The 20,164-nt window shown below is 40.6% G+C and overlaps 1 long non-coding RNA gene across 2 annotated transcripts; it reads right to left on the reverse strand.

The window, feature by feature from the left end:
• Window positions 1–5,671: 5,671 nt before the first annotated feature.
• On the reverse strand, window positions 5,672–20,113 carry LOC148053366 (uncharacterized). 2 transcript variants are annotated; one of them, XR_015708858.1, is made up of 4 exons: window positions 19,993–20,113; window positions 7,337–7,407; window positions 6,393–6,456; window positions 5,672–6,051 (listed from the first exon to the last, which is right to left on the reverse strand). It is a non-coding gene; the product is annotated as an uncharacterized LOC148053366 (long non-coding RNA). The 2 variants fall into 2 exon arrangements; XR_015708857.1 differs by lacking the exon at window positions 5,672–6,051 and having other exon boundaries at window positions 6,242–6,456.
• Window positions 20,114–20,164: the final 51 nt, after the last annotated feature.

Consider the following 20,164-nt stretch of genomic DNA (forward strand, 5'->3'; position numbering starts at 1 on the left):
AGGGATGATTTCTGATTTCTAAGTGCTTGTTGCTTCCCAATTCCTGGTATCCTGTTAAGGACAGGAGAAACACTGCTGACTGGTCACTCTTTTGAAATGCTAATGGAAAAGTTAATTCTCTTGGAACTAATCAGATGCTACACACTGTTCTACAATTATTCTATTGAACAAAGACCTGTCTAAAGCAAAATTAGTCTAACACCTCTAAATGATGCAGTCACGTGTATTTTCAGTTGTCACAAGTAAGAGATCTAGTCACCCTCTTAGCAACAATTTTTGCTGTATGGTTTTGTGGAAATAATTATCTTCAAAACTCATAAGATCTCTGTGTTCATTTAATTTCATCTGTTCTGCAGAAAGATATGAATACTTTGGCAAAGATACGGAGCTCACTGTTTGTAATGAGGACTGCCCAGTAGCTGGATGAGTTCAAAGGATTCCTGCCTTTTTAATTCAAGACTGAATAGCATTATATCTTCTTCTGAATGCTGTGTTATAAAACCATCTTCCCATACAGTTGTTCTAGATTTCTCATTATTTTAGACTGCGTACCATGTGTTTGTTATTTTAAATTACAGTGCTGTAATTCACACCCACTGGTATGAGAGATGGAAACTGAAAAAATCTTAATTCCTACTAAAGGCTGATGAGCTCAAGGGACAGCAAGAAGCATAAACAAGTTGGCATTAATGCCCTTGTCAGTGAGTTTTTTACAGCAGGTGGGTTGAAACTTGTGCTTGCTGATGACAGATACATTAAATCATCATGTCTGGAAGCCTTGACTCAACAACTCCCAATTGTAAGTCTCTGCCGGCCCATCTTGTGGCTCTAACACGGTGTGCAAAGTACTTGCACTGTGCTGCAATGCACCCAGAGATGAAGGAGCTGCTACCAGGTACTCTCCTGGTGATGGACATCAGCATAGGCACTTTGTGAATCAAGCCCCCAGAATTTTCCAGACTGACCAGAATAATGCAACAACTGATATATATACAAAAAAGCTGACATCCTGTGATGTTCCTGTTAATATCTGCTTAAGAAAGTCCCATCACGTTCACGAATTAGTATGAAATGGCCTAGGAAGGAAAGGAAACACATATTAAAAGACAAACAAACTCCTTGCTGGGAATCCCAGAGGTCCAGACCTGGTATAGTGATTGTCTCTGAGATTTCCAGCACAGGTGAAGGGCCACTGCCTTTTTCTTTCTCACCTGCATCCTACTGAGACCCATGAAAACGTCTGCCTACAACCTTGCCACATGTTGCTAAGAACTTTCCATAAATCTAGTGAATTAAGATATCCTTGCAGCAGAAACCTGATGGCCTGCTCCAACTTTCTATTGCTCCTTCCTACAAATAGTTTTGAATGTCCACACAGGGCATCTAGCTAAAAATGTGATAGCTATTACATTTTTAAAGGTGCAGCCTAAATTGTTCTATATGTATTTCTTTGTGTGGGCAAGCCTCTAATTCAAGAATGTTTATACAGCCTCCCTAAATAATTGTCTCCCTAAATAACTTAAAAATTACACTACTGACCAGTGGCTAATAAGCCACTAGGGTTAGCATAAACTTTTTCCTAACAAGAATAAACTAAGAGTGACAGAGATATGGGAACTGGTTTAATTAAATCATAGAATACCAGCTTTATTTAAACAAAGTTAATGCTGTCTGTAAAAAGTTTTCAGTGTTTAAAAGCTGGAAAGATTGGTGAGGGGTTCAGTAAACTACTTGTTGCTTCTGCTACTGGACTCTCAAGGGAGAAATCTGGAAAAAAACCCCACATCTATGCAACACGCCACAACACTCAATCAACAGTACGCTCTGCTTTAAAAATGGTGTGGAAGAACTCAGCTGGAAATTGAATGTCGGTGTTCTCTCGCATTGACCACAACAACATATTTGTCTTAGTGCTCTGACAGTTGAACAAGCAGGCATGCATGAATGATGCTTAGGGATGGCACTTGTGTATGTAATGCTTCCCAAAACCTGTTCAAGGACACATCATCCTTGGAACACGCAATTCCTAATTCTGTCAAGTTTGGTGCCTCCAAAGGTTATCTGCCAAGTAATTGTCAGTTCTTTAACCTAAAAGTGTCTGAGGACAACTTCAGAGATCAATGGAAACACAGAAATATTTCGGCTTTCTCCTGTCTGCACACTCACCTCCCTTCAGCTGCAGGTCTTCCCCACATCACACCCTGCTTTCATACATCTACATCCTCATCAAGTGGTGATCCAGCCGTAATGTGGAGCAGTATAGGGCAGCCCTGAGCTAGCTTTCACTGAGCACTGCACAGCCAAGGTGACCGTGTGCAAGGTCTGTTACAACAAGCGAATGTTTGCGAGCACTCCCAGCCCTCGCCGTAATCGCCTCCGCACTCCTGCCTCCGTGTCATCACACTTCCACTACTGCTCTCACCTCCAGCTGCAGATAATCTGCCTGCACACATCCCTGCACAGCCTCCTCCATCCCGCTTTGTTTGGAGGGTTCTTGGCTTCACCCCTACGTTGTACTCAATGTCGCGCCGCAGCTCCCATCCTGCAGCCACCTCACCCAGGGCTCAGACTCAGTTCTCGCTACAGGTTTGGGAAGAGGTATGCAAAAATCACCAATTACATCCTCGAAGTATAGCAGCGTACCTTGCTAACTACTAATCACAGGATCGGACAGACCTGAAACCACCAAACATGCACACTTAGGGCATGGGAAACCAATGGCAAAAAATGGGGACCCAAAGCTGCCCTGACATCTGTAAACTGACCCGGCTTCTGAGCAATGCCCCAGGCACGTGTGCACATACTCATCAGCAGGGACAGGAGCACACATGCAGACCCCAGGGGTGAATGGACATGCTTCATCTCCTTTTCAGTCCAGAAAGGGATGACACTCATCTCAGAGGGACCCGTAGCCCTGAACCACCACCTCTTCTCTTTGGACTGCCTGCCTCATACTATAGCAAGGTGAAGGTGATCCGCATGGGGGAACAAAGGGAGAGCTAAGCATATCAGCAGGGCAAGGTATTATTATGAAAGATTTGGGTGAGGTCTTACCCTCTAATTTCGTCTGTGACTTCCCGAGTAGTGAAATGGTACATTGTCAGCTCACTTCTAGTTGTCTGCTTCCCTCACCTCACCCCTGCTTTGAAGGTGCAGATGAACAGAGATAAAAACGCCATGCCACAACTGTAGTCTTACAGTGTTCAGAATGTCATTTTTCTTATGGTAGAGAAACAAAAATAACAAGCTTTGTGTTGTAAAAAATAATATGCTATAAAATGTTATTAAATGCACCTCCACCCAAATACCATTTCATCTAAGTCTTCCTCTCCCAGAAAGAAACTGAGATTAGTTTGATCCATTACTGGAAAGTGATAAAATAGCATGTGTTTTGCCCAGTAAAAATTATAGGTGATCTCTGCAATTTCTTGTTAAGACTAGTCTCCCTGTACTATCCCTGTAATTTTTACCCTGTCACTAACCCAGCTATCTGCTAAAGATGCAGAAAAATTCCCTTTACACAAACAGAAAAGACCTTCTCTTCACAGCCCTGGTCCTGCTTCGCTGCCAGGGTGAGAGAAGAAGGGGAATGCCATCCTGGCAATGGAAAGCAGGTGGTCCGTAGCCAGCTTCTGCAACAGCCTCTTGACAAGGAGGCAGCTACAGGAGCAAAAGACATACCGCTTTGCCTGTCTCTGGTCACTTGGGCGAAGGGGACCTCCTCCTGTCGCACCTTCTCGTTTCCTCCCGTTGCCTGCAAGCACAGAGACTAACCCACAGCACTGCCCACAGCACTGCCTGCAGGCACTGAGTTACCTACCGTAGGGTGAACCATGGGATGCTCCATACTGTCTATCCCGCAATCAAATACACGATAAGGCGGGGACAGAGAGAAGAAACAGCCTGCCAACACAATGGGGTAGCTATGCTGTAGTGCACTGACAAATGTGTTCACTAACAAGCTCTTGCTGACCTGTGGGCAGACAGGAATTAAGACGTGGCCTTCTGCCTTATTTTCTGATCTGTTGCTATAAGAAAAAAGTCATTCTAACAGTTTAGGAAAGGGGATTCTGTTCTTCCCACTGGTGCTGCTGGAAATAAAGCATTTATTGGAAAGTAGAGTTATGTCATATAGCTAAAAGCATATGGGGTTATTGACAGCAAAAGGCATAGTGCCCCTTCAACCTGCAAAAATAAAACATAATTGCTTTGTAGTCTCAATTATTAAGACCTTCTAATATCAAAACCTTGAGACTCAGGAGTAAGGAACATGACTATGCTCTCTATCACCTACAAGGCCCTCCAGATCGTGTCCCTTCATGCACTGAGCTCAACCTAACATGCTCTGAATGAAAATCATAGAATCATAGAATCATAGAATCATCATAGAATGGTTTGGGTTGGAAGAGACCTTAAAGATCATCTAGTTCCAACCCCACTGCCATGGGTAGGGACACCTTCCATTAGACCAGGTTGCTCAAAGCCCCATCCAACCTGGCCTTGAACACTTCCAGGGATAGGGAATCCACAATTTCGCTGGGCAACCTGTTCCACTGCCTCACCACCCTCATAGTGAAGAATTTCTTCCTTCATCTAATCTAAATCTACCCTTTTTCAGTTTAAAGCTGTTACACCTTGTCCTATCACTACATGTCCTGTCAAAAAGTTCCTCTCCAGCTTTCTTGTAGGCCTCTTTCAGGTACTGGAAGGCTGCTATAAGGTCCCTTCTCTTCTCCAGGCCAAACAACTCCAGCTCTCTCAGCCTGTCTTCGTAAGAGAGGTGCTCCAGCCCTCTGATCATCTTTGTGGCCCTCCTCTAGACTCGCTCCAACAGGTCCACGTCCTTCTTATGTTGGGGGCTCCAGAGATGAATGCAGTACTCCAGGTGGGGTCTCACAAGAGCAGAGTAGAGGGGAAGAATCACCTCCCTTGACTTGCTGGTCACACTTTTGATGCAGCCCAGGACGTGGTTGGCTTTCTGGGCTGCAAGCGCACATTGCCAGCTCATGTTGAGCTTCTCCCCCAAGTCCTTCTCCTCAGGGCTGCTCTCAATCCATTCTCCGCCCAGCCTATATTTGTGCTTAGGATTGCCCCGACCCATGTGCAGGACCTTGCACTTGGCCCTGCTGAACTTCATGAAGTTCGCACGGGCCCACCTCTCAAGCCTGTCAAGGTCCCTCTGGATGGCATCCCTACCCTCCAGTGTGTCAATTGCACCACACAGCTTGGTGTTGTTGGCAAACTTGCTGAGGGTGCACACAATCCCACTGTCCATGTCACCGACAAAGATGTTAAACAGCGCCAGTCCCAATACCAACCCCTGAGGAACGCCACTCATCACTGGTCTCCTCTTGAACATCAAGCCATTGACTGCAACTCCTAAAATCTCTCTTAAGTTGCTCCAAAGTTTGGGTTAAAACGTAGATCGAAAATCCAGAGGGCATTATATAATCTCACTCAAGTTTGTTAATAAGTGCTATTTATTCCAATTTCTGTCTCCTTCCAAGAAAGATATAGAGTTATTCTCCCATCTCCCACTGTTCTCTAGGACTTTTGCCTTTATATTTATGGCAGATTGGAAAGGTTGAAAAATTAATCTGGCAACAGATTTTACTTTCATAAAAAAAAGGCATTCAAAACAAGTTAGAAAAATAGGAAATATGGGGTTTTTTTCATAGATCAGTATTTTTTTACTTGAGAGGAGTTGTGCTACTACTGGGAGGTTTTGTACGGTGGCAACACAGTAAACAAAATTCATGAAATATAGGTGAAAAAAATCTGTATCTGGGATTGGAATTGTGGTCTCAGATAAAAGGCGTTGACTAATAAAAAGATGAACTCTCATGAGACATTCAGAGAAACACTTTTGCCTATTCTTCTAGAAATATATCAATGCAGACCTCTGTTTCACTTGTGTGAAAGGCAGAAAACAATTCCACTCTACTGTTTATAGGTCAGCAACTGCCTTCTCATTTCACTTCTGGTGCCATCTTGTTTCCCTTGTGCTCTGCTCTATTGAAGTATCTCTTTTTTAGCCATCTGGCCAAACATCTTTTTTCCAGTTAAGGAACTGATGTGAAAAAAAAAAATGAAAGCCCACTGATTTTAAACTGTGCAAATGAGGCATCCATCACTTTATTTTCTGGCTATTCTATATATGTTGACACAAAGTCAGCTCTTGTAGAATATAAGCTATTCATGAAGACAGTCTCATTTGCCCTAAACAATGCTCTGCTTTTAATTACATTGTCACCGAACAGCTGAACAACTCTCAGGAGTCCATTCCAAAATTCTAAAAAAAATTACTTGGCTCAGACAGGACTTCTGTTTACTGCAAGGTTGCATTTAAACTATATATCTTTATATACAGATATATATGTAGTTAAAGATACAGATAATAGCTCTGGTCTTGGCTGGTGTTGCATCAAAGAAGCAGTTGCCTCTGTGTATTCCTTCCTGGAAAGCAGAAACAAAAGAACATGATACAGTTGAACAGAAAATCCCCCAAACTTAGACCTTGCTCCTTCCCATGCACTTCAACCCCAAATCCTATTCACTTGGGCCATATAAGCCCCACTGCTATAAAAGATCTCCGAATCTTCTGCTTCTGTTTGTCTCAGTTTATTTTCTCCCAGATCTTTATTTGAATATGTAAATGATATACCTTAATGATACAGTGATCTGTCCCAGCTCTACCTATATCGCACGGCAGAGATCTTTGCTCTGTGCTCCATAGTCCTGTTCCCCTAATAATGCAGATATGTTAGAGCTGTGATTTCCTTGGAAACTAAACTAGAGAAAAGAGGGGTGAAGTGTGTGCACAAGTATCGTGTCCCTGCAGCTCACACCTGAATCAGTGAGATGGGAAGAGCTCCTGGGTGGTACGTGGGCTTGCTCTTTCCATGTGTTTTAGTTATTTAAGGATAGCAAGGAAAAATAAACAAAAATTTATTAGGTAAAGGTTTTTTTAACCTCTGTGAGACTGTGATATTGTTCAGGCTACATTAAGCCTGACAGTGAAAAATCTGTTCCCTGTAATTGCAGATATGTAAATTGTAGATCTAACTTAAATTACTTTCCTTAGCTGAAAGCTGTGACCTAAGTCTTACTAGAATATTTTGATAACAAGAAGCTTCCTTGTAATTCATTCATAATGGTAATGTAACAAATGGTAAATTAAAACAAATGGAAGACTGAGCTGTTGGGAGTCTTAAAGTAAAACACCCATCGAAAGCCTTTCTGAAAAAGTCTATTTTCTTGCCACAGACCTATAATGCAAGAGAAAAACCAGATTGACTGATTAGTTACAAATTTAAAAACTGACACTGAAACAGACCTTAGGTTTTGTTCCCACTGCATCACCTCAGCTGTAGAATCAGCTCTGCAAAGCTGTCTTCTGGCTAGAACCTGCCAGGATGAAATTAAGTTACTTTTCATTAATAAAGTACCTAGAAACTTCACACAAAGCCTGACATTTATTCCTAAATTATTTCCAAGTTTTTAAAGTCTTATTTTTAAATCATGTTTTTAAATACATTGCTTCACAAACATTGCATGCATTATAATATTAAAAAAAATAATATTACACTATAAAATAAAGATTTTGTTAAAGAGTACAATTGTGCTGAACTTTGTCAATGAAATGTTTACATGGGCTTATAATTCAGTCCTCAGAGATTTAGCTGTCTGGTTCTTTCAGTCACTGTTGATATAGAGAAGAAGGAATTGCATAGTATTAGTAATCTACTTTTAACCCCCAAATAATATTTTCTAATTACTTAGGCCACTGACATTCAGATGCCTGAACTTCTTTATTATACTACAGGTGGGGTTATTTACTCTTAAATCCAATTTTCAGCCCAAACCTCCTCAGCTGTTCACTGGTTTTCAAACAATGTCAGATATTCTCACAACTAGAAGTTTCCTGCGGTTTGAGTATCTCATGTGTTAAAAAAATATTTCTTCCACTCAAAAACTATGTTTTGTGTTTTATATAAAGCTGTTATAATTACAAATAAGCAAAGACATATTTTACTAATGTTTATTCTACCTTTTCACACCCGATGCAAAACCAGCATATAGCACTTCCCCAAGGAAAGACTTGGGAGGCAGAGCTTAGCCTGATAATTTCCTGCCTCAGTGCAGCCTTTAGGAACACACTTAACTCTGTGTTTAAAAAGAAGAACGTGACTGAAGGTTTGCAGGAATCAGGGCCAGGAAGACTAGTGCCCATCACTGTGAAGTGATGAATAAGCATACTAAATTTGCTCTGCAATCAACGGTAGCTTTCAAATCACAAAAGACACGTGAAAATCACCTTTGTGAAACGAAAGAAGAAAATATCTAAGTCCAGGTACTAAATAATAAATCCTTCAGGGATTCAAATGACACCGTTAATTAGTAACAGAGTCTGAAATTTTAATCTCTAGGTCACCCATTCAAATCCAGCTAAATTCAGTAATAAAAGGTTATCACTGTTTAATGACACCTTCCTGAACAAGCAAAAATAGTGTGTTTAAAGGTAGCCTTAAAGGAAGCCCAAGGACAGAGGGAGTCCTCCGACTGCAAATCCACTGATTTGAAAGAAAAGACACTCACGTTAACACCAGCCACAACACATTGCTATTTTTCCCCACACTAATGGGAAAACTACAACAATATTGTATTTGAGTAAGCCGGGAAGTTTTTCTCTTTGATTGCGTTACATTATCTCAGTTCTTCACAGTGATCCATAACGAAGGAACTTCCCCATGTACAATGCTTCTGTTTGCCTGAGTCACTGCCCAGGAGAGGCTTTACAGGGAGATGGCTTTTATAAGAGAGAAATTATTTTGTGAGGCTAATATAACAAGCAGTGGCTTGAGGGGAAAGGAAAATATCCAAGGTAGCGGGGGGCTGACTCTGCTCTTTCTTACATCAGTTTTAAAAAAGCTGAATTGCACAGGCTTTCAGTACTCAGCATGAACATTTCAGAGTGCATGGGCACTGCCAGATCAGACTTTGGATACCTCTTCACAGGGTAAAAAATCCTCGCAAAGGTGAAGGGCAAAGGATGGTCAGGACTATAGGATTCACCCCCAATAAGGCACAGATGTATATCCTCGGGGGAAGGAAAAAGATGACCTATCAGCGTTACAGTCAAGAACACTGATAATTAACTGCAGCTCAGTGCATCTCACCACAGCTTTTGAACCAGCTCTGTGATGAGAACCTGTCAGTGCAATTCAGTTACTTTTCATTAAAGCCGTGATTGGAAACTGCATACAAGACCTGAGGTTTTACTCAGTGCTTGTGAGAGGGCTGTGAGAGGGGAAAGCCTGTTTTCACTCATAGTTCATGCTTTATGAACAAGGATTCAGAGCTACTAGCACATATTGCTGTCAGGCAAGAGTGGTCTTTCTCTTGATATTATACACCAGCTCATTCACTTGCCTGCTTCCCCATCTGATTCAGAAAACAAAATCTCCAGAGCTTTCCTACATCTCTGGAAGAAACCACTGGTGCTTGTCTGCTGTTCCTGGGCGATTATCACAGGTATTACTCTATAAGCTCCAGGAGTTTTCTCTGTTGCTGATGGAGAGAGATCATCTCTTCCAGAAGGGATTCAGAACAAAAGCCCAAAGCAGCTGTACTTTATCACATCTGAAAGGGCTTCTTTTTCTCCACTGACTACAGAGGAGTCCATGGAAATGGCCCTTACTAGACTAACGGCAGCCTTGCACAGCCTTCTTCCTCCTTTCCCATTACTTTAACTATCTTTGTTTACAAGCAGCCAGAAAAGGAAAGAGAAAGCTTGACTACCTACAATTTATCTTGCTTTGTGGGCTTTTTGGTTTTTGGTAATGTTTATTAATAATGAATTTTGTTGACAAAATATTTTTAACATATATTTACTGTCTTGACCTCCTAAATTATAGGCAAGAACAACAACAAAAAACAACAGAAGAAAAGAAGCATCAACTGATTTTAATGTCCATATTAAAAACTAGTAATATCACCTTTGGAAAGAGATTTTTCTAAGATACCAAGACCCAGACCATTTATGGAATCAAGGGGTCTATACCAATAGGTCACATTCCATCTAAAAATAGCTCGAAGCTATTTTAGATCATGGAGTATGGTAGAATACTTTCTGATACCGAGATTTGACTGCATCCCACACTGTCTGAAGTTTCTCAGTAGCCTTTTAGTGTATTTTAGTCTAACAAGGACAATAATTAGGGTGAGATAAAAGAGAGGAGGGAGCAGTGTTCTTGACTACCTATATCTGGGCACAAGGAAGAAGCTGGAGACTTAGTGGGATCAGAGATCAGGACTTGGTTAAGAACCATTCAAAAAAGGGTCAAGCATAAATTTTCCTCTTCTTGATGTGTTTCTTCACTTATTAACATTATTTCAGTCCTCTACTGCATCACATCCTGAAAATTCATCTTCACCAAGGCCCAAACAGACCCAGACCCCTCTGACTCAGTACTTGAGATTGAGTGAAACCCAGACACATTTTATCAATCTACAGAGCACTACAGCCTGACCTCACGATCCCTTTTGCTGACTACAATCAACCTGAGTATAATTGATTGTAGAATTAGATTTATGTCTGTAAACATGAGTTCTGCACTTAAAAAGAAAAAACAAGCACATTTGCTTGTCTATTCATTGCAGTTTTATGTCTTTGAATAATGTCCACAGCAGCATTTTTAATGACAAGTTATGACATAGATTTCTATATAGTATAAGATAACTTACTTAAACCCTTTATTCATTCTTTCCATTAAAAGCAAACAAAACCAAATTAAAATCCATTTTTGTGGTTTATTGCTTTATTGTTTGACGTGGGAGGAGAAAGGAAAAAAGTGAGTAAAAATGACATCTTACGGGGGCCAGTACCCTACTTGGAGACAAGGCGATCTGGTGTACTTTACTTACAGTTATACAGGGCTTGCTTATTTAATCTTACAAAGCTCTTTTAAGAAAAAGCCTAAACTAAACCAAAACTCATTCAAGTCTCTTTAGCAACACCTTGCTGAGCAAATAGTTCAGTCAAGGAACTATGTTCTTTCCTACTACTTTCATTTTGTTCCTGTGGGAAACATTTAGACAGGACATATTGTCTCTGTCAGGTTTGTACAGATAGTATGAGAGAGAAATTTTAGTAGTGGCCAGTTGCCACCTCATGAATCTTTCACCAGTATCAATCTAACCTACAGTAAAGGAAAACACACTGGCAATGGAGTGGTAAACGTTGGAAATACCATACAACTGGGTTACTAATAGCCCTTCAAGTGAAATTTATCTTTGTAATTTTTTAAAGATTATTCATATATTATTTTATTACTATTATAAAAGTATCTGGCTGGTATTTTTTCATTTTAAAGCCAGTTACTTTCCATATTCCCAAATGCTTAGACTTCATTTGGTACCTCATCTAGTTCTCCATCTCAATGACAGGCAGCTCAGATTAAATCTCCACAGCTAAAAATTGAAGAAAAGCAAAGGATAAGGAGTACTACACAGGCCTGACACAGGACGCAACTCAGCAACTTCTATTTATGGATCCACTTTCTATATCCACCCATCCTGTTTTGGGAAGGACAGTGGAGTAACTCATTTTAGGTTAGTGCATTAACCTAAAGCAACCCATGCAGAATTCCTAGTTCTTAATATTATGTCTGTTTTTCTTATGTATTTAGGCATTCATCTTAGTATTTAATTCGCTGCGTTAACCATTCATGAGCCATTCGCAGATGAGCATGGTAGCAACCCTGCTGCCCTGGTGGCTTAACCTCCGAACCATGCTTATAAACAGATTCAGCTGCAGGGAAGAGCACTGCTCCTATGCAGAATTTGGTCAAGGCTTCAGAGCACAAGGCTGACACTCCATTACATAGATTATTTCCACATCACAGTAAGTAATCCAATTGACTGAAATAGGACGGAATCTAACAGCAGTAATAGTAATAAAATGGGCTGTAAGAAAGACCTCACCCATAATTTTGAAAGGCTTATACCATGGCTGTACTTTCCCTGGTCACTGTGGAGCATCCTGGCCAAGATCTGGATGATCGCAGGTCAGTAAGGCTAAGAAATGCCAGTGTATAGAGGAGGTGAGGGACAGCTGTTTTAAGGTCTCCTTGCCTCTGGCTAGTGCAAGAGACAACTATAAAGATATCTTGTCCCGGAATATAACTACGGGTTGTGACTCTAGCTGGCAATAAATAATGTCTCGTGACAATGTCTGGTTTCCTGACGCAGTGCCTCAGGGACAGACTTTTGTTCCCAATTGCCTGCTTTCTATTCCTTACATGGGCACCAGCCCATGTTCCTCATCCCTCACTTTTGCTATGAGGTGGACGGGCCATGGCTTAAATGAGGCTATCGCCTTTCTACAAGGCCACAGGATATCTATGTGTGCACAAACATATCAGTGATGGAGTGAATAGCCAGAGGTGCAAAAAGACCTTGGTGGTAAAGACGTGGTCTCTGAGACACCTTGTGGAGGCCTCTCTACAGCCTCAGTAGGACTGTTAATAGGACAGGACTGGTGAGAGGGCAAGTCAGCATGAGCCTTCCCCAGTGCAACAACCCTTTTGAGAGACTGAACAAAGCAGCACAGTGTTGGTCAGAAAATAATTTAACTTTCTTTCCACTGTATTCGGAGTTCTTTGCAATTTTTTCAAACATTCTGATACAACTTTGGCAAATAGGATGTTACTTTTTAGTAGTGTTTTATAAAAGGTTTTGCCTTAACATTCTGAGGCAAACACTTGACTATTAATTTTTCCGGCCACCTGAGTTCTGCATTATCAAATTGTCACTATGAACTGAAAGAGAGGACTAAACGTGAGGCAACACAAGACAGAAAATCTTTCTTTGAAGAGCGATGGCGAGGTTGTAGTAAAAGACAGCATGACGCTAAACCATTTCTGATAAAGATCTTTAAAGACAATCCCATCTGTTTTTTCAAAAGCAGTATGTTCCAGCTCTTGCAGAAGGCATGGGGTAGGTCACATCAGCCCAAACCGTTAGAGAAACATGACTTTTCCCTGCCTGCTAGCTAGGATGGATTTATTCTTTCTTCCACCTGAACTAGAGAGAAGAATAAATTACTTGCAGCTGCTTGAATGCTATGTGGTAAACTGTTGTCTATCAGGAAACACTCCTTACTGATAAAGAAACAAAAAATATCCTAATTTTAAAGATCTTTCCAGAGCAGTTTGCAAATCAATGCCTTCGTAATATAGATCAAACAATACGGTGTATGGCCATGAAAAGAAGCTGCCTCTGCACTAACCTTTGGGGGAAAAAGGTGGAACAAGGTAAACCTATATTTAATGGGTGATTCTAGGGGCATGACAACCTTACCCAGATGCCTCATTCTGCTCTGTTTGGAATTTGTCCTCTGTGTTCATGTACATACGTTAACAATTAACTTATTTTGCCGTCTCTCATCTGTTGATTCAAATACATAAGGGGAAAGACATGCCAAATTGTTTTCATTTGAGCAAAGCAGCTGATGCCAATGATGAGCCAAAAATAAGGAACAGACCATGAATATTTTTCAAATGTAGCCAGTTACTGGTTAACTTGAGAAAATACCAGATATTACCTCTTACACTAGATATATTATCTAAATATATTAATGTTCAACCACTGTTACAAAAACTAACCATTCACTTTCCATGTTCGCAACTGCCCTGTAGGTTTATTCAAGACAAAGGCAGGTTCCCACCTTGCTGGCAGGGACATTAAAGGAACAGACTGTATAAAAGAGAACCAGAGAAACATACAAAAAGAAGCATGAAACTATGAAAAACTTAGAGGACCTTCTCCCACTTGTACCCCACTTTGTAGATTTACATATAAATATTTACCCTTTTCTCAAGACAATACTCTACACACATGAAGACCCTCATGCCACAGATACCAGTCCGAAAGTGAAAAATACGTTCTTCAGTCTTCAGCATCTTCTTTGAGTCAGGAGGGTTTCCCTAAGAAACCATTGCTTCTGACTCAATAATTATCTTCCCTTTTCAGTCTTGGATATTTTCCTGAGTCTCATCTTAAATAGAAATCTGTCTGTCCGAAAGCTGCTTGCTGCTAATTCACTCTTCCCATTCTTGAGTCTGGGATTCCATACTGCCTGGTGCTTTTGGGGGACATAAAGCACTCAGAAGTACCTTGAATTCAGAAAACCTTTACACACTGCAAGCTCAGGGTTGCAGCAATGGACCAGAGCATCAGATGACATTGAAGCAATACAGCTGTCAATAAAGTAGAAGGCACAGGGACAACTGAACACATGTAGAGGAGAAAGGAGACCTGTGTTTGAGGAAGACAGCCAAAAAAGTGAAATGAACCAGAACTGGTCTAGGACAGATTGTCAGTGGTGTACTATACAAGACCTGGGATTAGTAATTGAGCATTGAAAACTAAGAAGATTTTAATTTCTAAGGAAAACAAAGCAAAACTTTGCACCCCAAAACAACATTTCATCTAAGGACATCAAAGCAAACTCCATACATTAGGTCTCACTGTGAAATAGCTTAGCTCTTATTTTACAGCTGAGAAAACTAAGGCTCACCATCATACGGACAAAAAATGGCAAAGCCATTTTTCTTATCTAGGTTTTCAATAAGATCCTGGTTTAGCCAAACAGCAAGAGCAAAGGTCAGATTAGCTCCGATTTTTTCTACATCATTTAGCTGCAGCAGTAAAACAAACAAGGGAGTTTCAGTAGGATAAAAGATCAGATTTGAACTGAGGCTGAAACTCCTGGATTTCATTTAGAGAAGACAAATAATTGACAACTGTCTACGATCTGAGCAGACACGTGTGTGTTGCGCGCGCACACACCAGCCGGCATTATGCGGCTGAGAGCCACTACTGTGGGAGCAAGTTTACCACAAAAAAAATTCACACAGCCTGTCAGGTGGTAGCTGGACACATCTGACACATTATCACTACGTGTCAAGGTGAGTCAGAATGCACATAGCACAAACAGGAAAATTAAAAAAAAAAAAATTCTCCATCACCAAAAGGCTCCTGTGGCTTGGGGTAAGAGAATCTGTCAAGGACTGATGGAACCAGCCACAACAATTTTGAACAAAAGTCTGTGAAGAGTAAACATGTAGTGGTCCTAATGAGAACCACCGGAAAAAAGGTGCACCTCTTTTTTCCAGATGAGAGAGACAGTAAACAGTGGAATACTTTCAATAGGAAATATTAACTATGAAAATAACTAAATACATAACCTCTGCTGCTTATAACCCCAATGCCATCTAAGACCTACAGAAGGAGAAAGCAGCTTTAAAATAGACTCAAAAATAAAGTTGGAGTAATGCCTAGGTCAATCAGGGTCCAGTTAGTAAGCCATGTCTGTACTTGTTCTATTAAGACGTGCTGTTGAGCAGAATTAACTCATCTAGTTAGGGAAACAGCCATTGGGAAGAGAGAGGAACAAGGACACCACTTCAACTATTGCATGAGGGCAATTTACACAATCCACGTGGCATCACATGTGGTTGGGGTGATAAAAGGTCGGGAACATTTTCAGCTTTGTTTTTTATAAAACAGCCAAGGAGCCATTAAATATGGAATTAAAATCTTGTACAAATCAAGCGCTCCTAATATAAAGAAATAAATGAATAATTCACAGTGTTCTTTCTTTTTAAGATCTCTTGATACTTTCAATCATCTATTATAATAGCTTTTCTTCCTTAGCAGGGTTATCAGGTTAGTAATCTCCACTCTAACCACTTTTCCTTGGGGCTACATACCAAAAGAGACAGCTCTGGTTTGCAATCAAGATGTCCAGTTATTCCCATCATCTGGCTGCTAAATACAGCTGTTAAATGACTGCAAAACCCAGCGTCAGTGACCATGTCTTGTTTTCTGCCAATACTTCTCCCCTCTGGTTCAGGAAAATGATGCCACCTTGGAAAGGAAAGTGAGTCTGTTTTCCAAGGATCCTCTCACAAAATTTTGCCTCCTTGTCTTGATTTAATCTTTTCAGAATAAACTCTAAATTCATACCTGTAAATGCAGTATACAAACTTGATGACAGCCAAGAAAGCGCTGCTGGGAGAAAGCAATTACTATGGTTGTAGTGCTGGCGCAAGATGTTTTAGTGCTATTGGAGATAATTAAGACTAAAGGAAAGCACAGTAGTAAATTGGTTTCAGTCACTCACAATCCACTGAGCTTTGTTCCTTAAATATATGCCATACCTGGTGGCCTTCTACCTTTGCTGGGGATCGTGGGTACAGAAATGGGAGACTGGAAGTAAAAGAATATATCAACCTCTATGTAACAGCAGTCTCTTCAGTTCTGAGGGACAAGGGAAGAGAATAGAGGTACCTGTCATGACTCTTAATAATCTCTTAAAGATCTAAGGTCCAGATGGAATTTCATGGGATCTCGCAAAACAACTCCATCCTTAATTGCTATGAGAATAATTATATGAGATGCCAGTCTGAATCTTAAATGGTGAAATACCATAAACGCTAACTTCCATTTCTTAGCTCAGTAGCTAAAGTTCTCTTTAAGGATGTGAGCATTGATAAACTGTTCTGGAAAGAGGGACAAAAGTTTGTAGTGCTTTTTCTTTCTCTTATTTTCCTGCCTCTCCCTTGTACACATAACACCATGGCCTTGTTTGCTTACTCTGAGGGACTGCAAAGCATCTATAACAGAAGCAATGAAAAAAAGATGAAAAGCAAGGAGTAACTTAAGTGAGATATTCTCAAAGATGCCATCTAGGGTTGAGTATGATAGCTCCATGCTAGTACTGAACACGATCCTGCAAGTGGTCAGAGTTCAAATTCTAGACTCGGGCGTCTTGCGATGTTGAAGAAAATGCTTTTGATCTTTCATGGTTTTATAGAACGAGAGTCAAATATTTTCTTCAGGCAGCATTTCTTGCAGTTCATCTTCTGTGCCTTCTGAAATCTTGGAGAAGAGAGAAAGGGCAGAGCTTTTCTGCCCTTAGCTGGATGCTTAGCTGGACGCTTTCAGCCAACCCTCCCAATAAGCACTGCATGCACATTTAATTTGGAGAAATGAATGATCCCCTCCCTCAGCTGGGGATGGAAGGAGTTATGAAGGATAATTCCAAAGATACTGATAAAAAAGAGACCTTTCATAGCATTGATGGGCCATGCCAGAAAAGAGTTGAAGGAGCAGAGTAAGTTCTGTGAGCTTACAGCTTCATATTCCCAGTACATTTCTACAGTATTTATAAAGTTTGGATATTAGCCACATTCATCTCATGTGTTTAACTAGAGGAAATGTTTGAGAAAGGCAGTCACAGAATTTAATTTTCTTTCTTCTGTTTTTCATCTCCAAATAGGAGACCAATCTTCAACACTCATCTCATTGGGAGGGAATAAACTGGTGTCTCTCTGATCTCTCAGGTAGCTGTCAAGTAATTTTTTACAGTAGTCTTAACCAGAACGTAACACTGGGAACCCCTTGTAAGGGAGTGGTACTGTTATAGACCTGCTATCCAAAAAGATGTATCCATCAGGATCTCTGCTTCAGCTGAATGTGCCTAAAAATGGGCCAACTGTTAATACGCTCCTTATCTGCTACATGTATCCTTTAGACCATGCAGGCTAATTCCCCATCACAAGGCAAGATCTAAGGCTAGAACCATGACAAATTAGGTGCAGTTGATTAAAAAAAAAACAGGAAAAGAAACAGTAGAGTTATTTTTTTCCAGGCCTTTCAGTCAATATGCAGCAAATTTGCCCATTCAGAACATTTGTTACAGAAAAGTGTCTTGTCCCTTGATTATGCAAATCTCCCTCTCACCACCTCTCATGTATCAGTTCTACCTTTCTATAAATGCCTGACCTGCGCATGATTGCTGGAAAATGGTTCCTGATCCGGCAGCTGAACCCGCAGAAGAGGCATTTCTCTCTGCAGGAGAGATGCAGTCCAGTGTTTTGTTGGCACAACCAAACTGGATTGGACCCAGCCTTACCCAGCATAGCAAAACAACTGCCTGAAGACTTGTTTTTTTTTCCCATATAGCTGATGTCATCCAGGAAGTAATGTGGCTCAATTAGTTTAAAAAAAAAAAAAAAAGGAAAAAAAACAAAAAAAAACCCAAAAACCAAAGTGTCAGCCAGCTCAATGTTTCCACTAGGCGGATATGCTGACAAAGCTGTATTGACAGAGGCTCTTCCAGTGCAAGTCCTGGTGCAGGTGGCTGGGCTCTCCACTGCTGTCACTAGATTACTGCAAATACCAGGCTTCATTTGTTCACGCTTTATTTTGATTTTTTGACAATATTTAAGCACCTATCAATGTGGTTTAACTTTACAGCTGCATTGCCTATTGGATACAGCCAGTCAAAACTGAGCATGTACAACCCTAAGTTCTACTACTTGCATTTGAGGTATTTTTTTCTGAGTTACTCCCTGTATTTTCATGTTCTTTGGAATATCTTGTACAGTTCTGTATTGTGCCTAAAGTAAATTATTGACAAAAAAGCAAGGGACTTGTATAGTAATGTTGGGTTGAGGCAGATTTTTTTTCTTTCAGTCTCCATTGCCCTCCTCTTGTGAACAGCTCTGTACGCCAGTAACTTTACATGCATCAATAGTCCCACTGAATAGTTCTCACATGACTTTGCTGGTAAGTGTTTGTGACATTAGGTGTTAACAACAGGGAAGCTCCGCATACAAAATTTAGGGTCCAGTTCAGAGGAGGAGTCCATTTTAGGGCCTAGATTATCGTTGTCCTTGGAATGATCATCTCATCACAGAGGCTGGAGAATTTAACAGCTTCTGTCTTTGCATAGAAAATACTGGTTGTTGCTTCCCACAGGCTCAGGAGATGAGCAGGATGTCCCAAAGATAGTGAGGAGGGTGGCAGTCATACCCCTGGCGTGCATTCATATTTAACCCCTAGCACTTAGGAAGGACACCAAAAGAAGGCAAGAGGCTGGTGAGTTCAGAGGGCTCCAGCTTAGGAAGACGAGACACAGGAGCAGAACCCCACGTGATGACATTTTCAACTCTTGCATCCATTTATCACATGCTACAGAAACATGGCAACCTAAGGAATTACTTCAGAATACTGAAGAAAGGCCCTTCTTCCAGCAATAAATTCTTCCCCCAAATCTTATCACATAAGTAGTGATGAGTTTTGAGGGCAATCTGTGAAAAATATTATACGCCCACATACACAGCGATTGAACCAGAATATGCTCACTGAAGCTGAGAGTGGTATTTCACCATTTAGGAAGCTTTTTCATTAGTCAACTGTCTTTCAATAGCTAAACTCTGTATTTGCCACCTTAAATGTTACTTTAAAAAAAAAAAAAGGGAAAAAAAAAAAAGCAGCATAGATTCTTATCTCCTTTTCCAAGCAGGCTGAATTCTTCAATCCTGAACAGTTTTATCTTGGCACAGCTATCAGGCTACGTTACACATTTCTGGGAAATGTGTGTCAAAATCAGAGTGCTTATTGTTTAGTTTAAGGAATAGTATCACATCTAAATGTGGGGAAATGCAACCCAGGAAAAATAGGATTTAAAAGATAACCAGAGTAAAAACTAAAGGAAATTACTGATTTCACTGGATGCAAAATTGGGCCCCTGATCCTTCAGTTTCACGTATAATCCTGAAATTTTACAAAGCATATGCTCGTATACTTATGGCAGTTTTGCAGGACTCCAATGTTTCTATGTAACTGTCTTCTCTAAACCTGGTTTTAATTAATCTATTACATATTCTAACTTCTAAAGAATGGGATTTAGAAAAGCACTGGGCAGCAGCCTTACTTTATTCCTATTAAGTCAATGGTAAAACTCCCCTTAATTCCACTGGGAGCAGAATTAGGCCCATGCCAAGCCCATTTTCAAAATCACGTCTTTACAGCTTATGCAATGCCTGCTCCCTGCCCTTGGTGAAAGCACAGGCTTCCCTCTACCGTTTTTTTTTTTCCTTGCAAAATAAAGTCATGCAAATGCACAAACAAACCAACCTCAGCATCATAACTTCTGGGAACAACGTATCTCACTGTTTTCTTTCCGACTCTGTGGTTCCCATCTTGGAGGAAACATTTAAGTTTACGGTGCTGAAGCCGCTGTGAAAGTCTAGGTAGGCTCCAAGTATGTTCCAAAAAAGTTTGAGATAAACCCCTGGGTGTTGGCTGG

This window comes from Nipponia nippon, unplaced genomic scaffold (genome assembly GCF_047370975.1).
Source record: "Nipponia nippon isolate SJK-2023a ecotype South Korea unplaced genomic scaffold, ASM4737097v1 scaffold_4, whole genome shotgun sequence".
In the NCBI taxonomy this organism is placed as follows: domain Eukaryota; kingdom Metazoa; phylum Chordata; class Aves; order Pelecaniformes; family Threskiornithidae; genus Nipponia; species Nipponia nippon.